Source organism: Nymphalis io, chromosome Z (assembly GCF_905147045.1).
Source record: "Nymphalis io chromosome Z, ilAglIoxx1.1, whole genome shotgun sequence".
NCBI classification, from domain to species: Eukaryota; Metazoa; Arthropoda; class Insecta; order Lepidoptera; family Nymphalidae; genus Nymphalis; species Nymphalis io.
Window position 1 is genome coordinate 5,906,574 of NC_065918.1, and position 8,021 is coordinate 5,914,594.

The window sequence follows — 8,021 nt, forward strand, 5'->3', positions numbered from 1 at the left end:
AGTGTCGCTTAAAAGTAACGGATACGGATCTTTTATCTCCTTCGAATATGCACGGATACGGATACGGACATCCGGCACATCACTAATTAAAACACGAACACATATTCTAAAACCAACATTTGATGAACAAGACGTAAGAACAGGTACATTTATGAAATTCAACTAATTTAATTAATATTATATATATTTATTGCACTCAACTAAAACTGAAATGTATATAAGCAACAGACGGCCTTGTCTTGGAAGCTACGATTTCTTCATGACAACTATTGAGCTAATGATTGACAATGAAGTAAACGGGCAAAGGGAAACGGAAAATTCAGTTTTAAACTACAACATACATTAAATTTTACATTAAATTATACCTATATTATATTACATATTATAAATATATATAACCTTATACATATGTATAGTGTTCGCCCAGTGTTCGAAATTCAGCGATCACCGTTATTGAAAATTTTAAGTTTGTTTTTTGTCGAGGATACTGAAGCTCGTCAATAATTTTCAAAAAAAGTGCTATACATTAAATACACACGGAACTATATAAATAATAATATTATATAAACATGAATGTTATTCCCAAGTACCAAGTTATATTACCGAGGCGTTAAAAGTACAAATATATTCTTTCTATAACCTACATTTGATGGGGATGTCACAAACACTAAACATCCGCTATTAATGAAATTGTAGTATACTGGAATGTCGAAGCCGAAGGCAGAAAGAGCGTGGGCGTTAAAGTTATAAATGAATATTTCAAACCCGTAAAATGACATTGACACGGTGGCGTAGCGTGGGCTTTCAACGCCCGGGGCCAACCCGAAATTCATCGTTCCCCCCTATTTTAATTATTAGATAAAAGTTTAAATATTTTATTCAACGGATCTAATATACATCGTACAACTTATTGAATGTCAAGATTAACTACCACTGCTTCGGAAGGACATTTATGGGAAGAAATGGCGCAAGAAACCCACAGGAAGTTTATCTTTTAAAATGTAAGAATATTTACAAGGCGTAACTTTATTAACTTAACGCTAGGTAAATACAACAATAAATATTAATAGCAAATATTTAAGTATTTATTTGACAATTGTGTACACAATAGGATCTTAAATTATTTATAGTGAATCACTTAGCAACCTCTACAGGTATTGCAAAATAAGGACAACTAGGGTAGTAAGTATATCGTAAAATATAAAGAAGTATATAGTTACACAGAGTGAGAGAAACTTGGTATAAGTTTCATCTGAATGATTTTTCAACACAGACCAGCCTCTGTTACGCGCTGTTGAAATTATGTTAAAAGCTATTGTTGCAAAAAAAATTGAAAGCGTGATTCAGGATCATAAGATGAGAGAACTATTTATTTAGCAAATAAAATAAGAAACATTCACTTCGATGTATTGATATTGATTTGATATTGTATGGTAACATAAGGCTAAAAAAAAACTTTTTTGCCTTATCATACACCCTCTTTCACCCGGGGCGCATGCCCGCCTGCGCGCCCCTCCCACGCTATGCTTATTGAAAAAAATTATATTTCAATATTTATTTAAATAATTACTTTTTCTATAACGGATTTAAATAGATGTATATATATATAAATCAAAATTTAAAATAACTGCTATATTTAAAATCATATCTGCTTGAAAATTTGGCAAGAATTAACAATTGCTCGCATATCAACGATAAAAAATTAACCAGCCATCCTGTCACCAGAAATAATTGAAATGAGGTGATAAGTCTTTTACATATTATATTTATTGCACTTGTAATTCAAGAAACTTTCAACTACATCAAATTTCATAACTAACGTCTTACCAACCATGAGAAGATAAGTTACCATATTTAGTAGCCGAAGATGATGGATTACAAAAACAGAGGCAGTTTCATAGACATAATAAGCAACTAACTAGAAAATATAAAAAAAAAAAATATTACTTTCTGCTTTCGATTCTTAGCGATCAAATCTAAGTGAACAATTAGGCTCCAATCATGGCTCCACTTTATAAAGGCTCCAATTTTTTTGTTCTATCATTCTACATCACTGAAACAATAAAAACTAACTATTTATTAAATTTGGAATTCGATAGAAATATTGCCATATTTATATATTATATTATAGATCATACACTGGTAGGAACCCATTATTGAGAATCTACGGGAATTGTACATTAGCTTAAAAGTAAGATGAAATAAATTTCCTAAATTGAAAAAATTAAATTGCTTATGATATTAAATGAAACTAAGTAGTTCAATTGTTTTGGTATCCCTTTGTGATTGGCGTGTTAGTATTATAAAATATTTATATCATTATAATATATGCAATGAAATATATTTATTTGGTATTCCAGCGTAAGCATAAAACTTTTTAAATCCTGTATGACATTGGTAATAACCAAAACCAAAAAAATAGGATAACTAAATTTTTTAAATATATATTTTATCACAAACCAGGAGAAATTAATTGACGGCAGTCACATTCCATCAGGTGTCTCACACCTGCCCGTCTGCGCCCCTCTTACGTAAAAAGAAGCGCATTAAGTTTGTTTAATCCCACGTATTTCATCACATTTATTACTCTTAGCAATCTCTAGAATGATGATACAGGTTGATCGGGTGAAATTAAAGATGAAAGAAGAGCAAAGACCGCTTCAAAATTTTAAATTAAAATTTCGCATACTTAGTGGGCTTCCCCGCATTGTTCATCTTCTCCAAATTTCAAATCCCTGTATATTAAAGTATAGGGCGTGCGTTCATAGTAAGTCATTGCCTTTTAAGTATTATAAGTCTAGATTCAAGTTACGCCTGCGAGAAGAGAGGCGGGGGGCAAGTGTTAGGTACCCTATGTTCTTTTTTGTATCTCTGACAGCGTGTATGCAAAATTTCACGTAACTTAGATTTTCTGATATTACATAAGATGGATGCAGACTAGTGTACAATTTCCATCCATCATTTGGCTATTTTCGTGGAAATGTAACTTGGTCAAAGTTATTGTTTAATGAAAAATTAAAACTATATGTAATTGTTTATAATGCTAAAAGTTATACATAATACGTTTCAACTAAATTTCAATCTCTAAAAATTGTTAAGCAACATACAACTTTTGGGATAAAAAATAGATCTTGTATATTATTGGAATCCTTCGTAGACCATATAAGTAGTAGCTGTCTACTTATATTATGTTAAAATATCAATGTGTAGACTGGATCATAAGAAATAGTGAATTTTTATGTTTCCACGGAAAGTCTAATGGTCTTATATAAATCACATTGATTTCTCTTTTTTTTTCATTATTGATTGGAAATTCGAAAGAAGACGCATCATTGTTTAACTAATCAACTGCTAAATAACATTTGTAAGTAAGACCGTAAGTGGTTTTTACACTCTGGTAAAAATATGAAATTTTAAGTTACGACAGACCAACCAAATGTTCTTTAAAAATATTTGTAACATTTAAAATCAAAATATACATTATTGTTGTTAGCTCGTACAAGCACAACTGATTAACAAGATTGAGTAAATGTAAGTACCACTTCATAGCCTATGTTGTATATATTTATTCATTTAAATAATATTAATTATTGTTCGGTTGATATAAAATAATAATAGTTCAGTTGAAAGTTAAACAAATAAAACGTAAAGATAATTATTATGAAAAGCTACTTGAGTTCTGCTCGCTGCTTATTTTATTTTACCAAATAAAATAATATAATATTAAGCTTACCTTAGTCTTATAACGAGATTGTTGCATCGACCATTTACAATACCCTTACAATAATATATATAAAGTAGTTTTATTAAATAAATCACTTTCTCTTACTGATTTGTTTTTTATTTCAGGCATTAAACGGACGTTTGTTATAAAAACTAGTATAATTGAAAAATAACCTGTTTAATCTGTCGAATGCCAAAGAAAAGGTTTAAAAATCAATAGATGCAGTGGTAATACAGACGAAGCTGGTAAATATTCTGTGAATTTTTAAACATTATTAATCCAGCCGGCCTTACATATCACAGAACTACACTACATATAGGCAAGCCTGTGATGTTACGTAGAAATTTAAAGCCAACAAAACTATATAACGGGCGTAACCAGATTGTACGTAAAAGCTTTATATCGCAATATTGTCAAAGCTACTACCTTAAAAGGATCTGGGTCTACTCAGGGAGCGACTGTGTTTCATTAAGACATCCATTATCTTTAAAAGTTGGTTTTACATTTTTTAACTGTACGTTACAACTTTAACATTTTATGTTTTTGATAAAAGTCTTTCCTACCTTCTAGCTTTTGGTTCATTAATTAAAAATGGGATATAAAAACATACAATGAGACATAACTTAATTATGACACGAGCAAAGTAAAGGGCTAAAAGTAAAAGTTATTTATGAGAAACGGTCATTATAAGAAACAAATTTCGCAGCATTTCCCTCGGAGATATTGATTTGAGATTAAGACAACGTGTATTTGGCATTTCGGTATTTGCCTGGGTGCAGTATGTATATGGAGTTTTTTAAGCAAATATATCCATACAAACCCATTTTCACCCTTCAAAACGAAAATAAAAAGTCTTGCCACCTGATTCAATCAATATAACCAAGAAACGCATAATATAGTTAATTTCAAGAAGATCAGACTATGTTTTTTTCACTTTTATACTAATTTTGTTTCACCCCATTTCTCCCGTTTGAGGCTGAATTTCAAAAAATGACGAAATAATTATGCATTTATTTTTCCTTAAAAGCTTTAATATTAAATATCATTCTTCTTACGTAATAAAGTCATAAATAAGCTTGTAAATGAAAGTGTATATAGCCTCTAACTTTAAATTGTCGGGTTCCCATACAACCATTTATTCCTTATTCTAACCCTTTAGGGGTGGAATTTCTAGAAATCCTTCCCTATTGGGTGCTTACATCATAAAATGCATCAACTGCCAAAATTTCAAGTTTCTAACCCTTGTGGTTCTGCGTTGATGAATCAGTTAGGAAAAGTCATTATATGTGTATAGATAACAACAAAAATACGTATTTCTTATAGCTTTTGATAGACTCAATTGATTTTGATGAATTAAAAACTAAACGGAACCTTAAAATGCACATATAATAATTCATTTAATTTAATTTGTAATATCTAGCCATTTCAAAGATAAGGATTTTCTTCAAACAGACAGACAGACAAAAAATTAAAAAATCCTTGTTTTGGTTTTGGTAAGTCGCATATAGCCATATAAACTTTAAAAGAGGCAGTTATTTTGAAATTACAGAAAAACACTTCAATTTTATTAATTAAGTTTAGTTAATTAGTTAAGATCATTCCATTGAAAAATTAAACTGAACTGACCCAAATAATTTAAATGACAGATCCGACTAAAAAGTCAGACTTTATATTGCCTAAAAACACTGACCGATATCTTTTATCATTGAGTAATATTTTACGTATAAATTATAAGTAAATAGTACTACAGCTAAGGGTGCGGCTTCACCGGCGAAAAAATATTTGTGCGTTTTCAGCGTGTGTTACCATAATCATTTTTTTATCCATTTTTATGAACCCAATAATTTTGATGGGTGTTTTCAATACTCATGACATTGCTTGAATTTATGGTTATTATGATGGATTTGTTTCCTATTTACTTGATATATTGTATTGTAATTGTATGTTTGTAGCAGTCTGGGAATGTAGAAGACTGGAGCGATTTCAAACGTAGCTATTGCACCAGTGGTTTAGTAGATAGTAGTTGCAGTTGATTAGTTCCAAAGCTCAGCTAATTTTATTTCTCACATCTTTAGAGAAAAAATGATGCCTAGAAACTGGTGCCAAGACGGTTTAGAGTTATAGTGTCGAAGAAAAGACTGTTGAAACCATTTGCCAGGTCCAGCGAAATTGCCAGGACCACGTCCCAGGGTCAGCACCTCCTTGGTCCGGGTCTTCAAGATGTTCAGAGCGTTGATGGTTGATTGGCTGGCTTGAATCTGTACTGAGCCTCTGAGAGACCCGGCCTCACCTCTTCGAGGCACTGAACAAAATGGGTAGTGAGTATCTTCCCAGTAGCTTGCCCGTCTCATTAAGCAGCACAGTTGGCCTCAATGTCAACCAAGATAGTCTAGTAGACATTCTTCCTTCGGCAACAGGACTAACTGTCTCTCCTTCTACGGCTTCGGGTAATGCCCGCTGAAAGGACATTAGTCTAAATATTCCCAGTCTCCCACCTAGATGATTCAGAGAGTTGCGGTAAAGAAGCCCTGGTCCCACAATCGTTCGAAAATTAATAACTCAGTAACATACTGTTGCAACGGTTTTCATTTTGCGAGATTGTTACGCGGATAAAACATTATGTCGATTGTAACAGGATCCTCAACATCAGTGACTAAATTACAAGTAATAATCACAATACTTGAGAAGTAGCACAAAATTAGCGAGTAATTGAGATCGAAGCCGTAAAATAAGCAAAACTCGTCGACAAGTTGAAACAGTAATATTGAACATAGTAATTTTTAACCTTATTTTGTATATATTTTTTTGAAAACTTATGAATGAAGTCAAAAGTTTCCTGTCAACCAATATTTCATCTTTTAATTAATTATATTAAATAATCCTTATTACAAATGAATGTATAGTTAAATGAATAATAAATATTATATATAAATATAAAATTAATTATAACTTAATAATACTCGAGGCCGTATTTGGATAGGCAACCCAGGAGAACCGTATTTCTCTAATAATAATCAAATATAAATATTCTTTTTGGGATACGCTTTAGTATTGTAGGCTATTAGTTGTCACCCAATTGAAAATAATAAATAACATTTCGCCTGTTATTGCGTTTCGTTACATTTCACGTAAAACAAAAGAAAGATTGATGTTATTATAACATATGTTATTATGGTCAAATTTTTTACATATAAATCGTTGTTTTTACGTTAAATAGTACAGAAACTTAATTTTATGAACAAAAACTATGTAGGAACTATTTCTGATCGGCTTGTATGCTTACAAAGAAATTCCTTTCTGCGAAGTTTTTACAGAATCACTATTTATTATTGCAGGTTGTTGTAACATTTAAAAATACGTTTTTTTTGTTAATTTATATTCATGTAATGTGATGGGGTAGAATAGGGATATATTATTTCGTATAAAAACTATTAAAAAAATCGAATATTTTTCGATTTTTTTTAAAAATCGTTCGTTTGGTTGAGTTACTATAGTTTTAGTTAGGTTTTATGATTTTTATTTTTTTTTATACATTCGCTAATCTAAAGAGCAGTATAATATTTACCTGGTCTCCTCGACCCACTGTAATAAATATTAACCATACCTCACATCACCAACGCGCCATCAATCTTCGGAACTAAATTTTTAAGGTCAACAACCTAAAATATAGAAACAGGCAGGCCCTCGTGCCTGCCTATATCTATATTTTAAGTTGTTTTGTAACATTTAAAATAGCATACATGCGTAAATGTGATTATAATACACCATCGGTATTTGTTCAGGCTGTTTCGCGAGCATTGTCAAGTTACAGTGCTTTGAACGTTTTAAAAATCTTAGATGGATGTTTATATTTCTTAAAGAAACGACTAAATTCGATGATAAAGAGGTCAAGACCTAAAAGATAACTGTGCGGTGGGTTGGGACGGCATTACAACATCTATTGTGAAGACTTCTGAACCTATTTTTACCCCTTTGCTTACACATATTTTTAATCTTTGCCTGACTGGGTGGCCATCGTCGTATATTCATAAGAAAGGAGCGAAGGAAAATGTCAATAACTACAGACCCATTTCGGTCGTGACAACTTTTTCGAAAGTACTTGAAAAGGTCCTAAATCGTAGGATTATCTCTTATTTAAGCAATTTCGGTATATTGGCTAATAATCAATACGGGTTCAGAACTAGCAGATCCACGGAAGATGCCGTTATGAGCATGATTAATGACACTGTTCACAACATTTATAACAATAAGAACACCATTGGCATTTTTCTGGACTTATCGAAAGCATTCGACACCG